Source organism: Olea europaea, unplaced genomic scaffold, assembly GCF_002742605.1.
Source record: "Olea europaea var. sylvestris unplaced genomic scaffold, O_europaea_v1 scaffold571, whole genome shotgun sequence".
Classification (NCBI taxonomy): domain Eukaryota; kingdom Viridiplantae; phylum Streptophyta; class Magnoliopsida; order Lamiales; family Oleaceae; genus Olea; species Olea europaea.
In genome coordinates, this window is record NW_019264047.1 from 199,275 (window position 1) to 200,179 (window position 905).

Consider the following 905-nt stretch of genomic DNA (forward strand, 5'->3'; position numbering starts at 1 on the left):
TTGAATATACATTTTATGTTCATACATTTTTGGCAACTCGATGAGAGGCTCATTCATTTATCTCCATATGGTCATGCTCATAGATGGAGAACCACATTGGTTTTATCTAGGAGCCGTGTAGTGTCGAAAGAATCCGCACGAAGGGAAGGCAACACGACTTTAGGACAGCGTTTTCGACGTGACTCCCAATGTTTATTTTTCTAACCCTCTTCTTATTTTATATTATTGTTGAATTATTTTTACGTCATTTAATTGATTATGCTAATTGATAAATTTATCTACACACAAATCAACCAATTTTTTCAACAATCTAAAGTCATGTTGATGATTTGTATGTAGACAATTCTTTTTATGTGATTTGTGTGTAAATTATTAGTTTTATGATCTCGAATATTAATATTGCAAAATTCCCAAAGTGGCATTAGCTGGCAACAAGTATGGACTAGAACATCCTTACAAACTTCATATCTATATAAATGAAAATTCCTAGAACATCCTTACAAACTTCATATCTATATAAATGAAAATTCATCAATTTTCGCTAAGAGCGGATAGCGTCATGATAGCACAAAGAAATTATTCAAAAATTTGCATTACTGATTTAGAGGAATGATACAAGGCAAATCAATTATGCATGCAATTGAAGTCGAGTATATGATGTAGAGGATTTTTTTAAAACATTCATGTGATTTGAATTTTGTTTAATTTGTCATTTTCCTTAGCATTATACTAAATCTTCCAGTTGTGTTAAATATCTTTTATTAGCTTTGACATTGAAATAATTATATTGTTATAAACATAAAGAATATTGGGTGGTGGAAAGTGTGTTTTTAGAATGTGTAGGGATGATTTCATACTCCGGTTTCACATGAAACAAATCAATGTTTTGTGTGGAGCAGATCTCC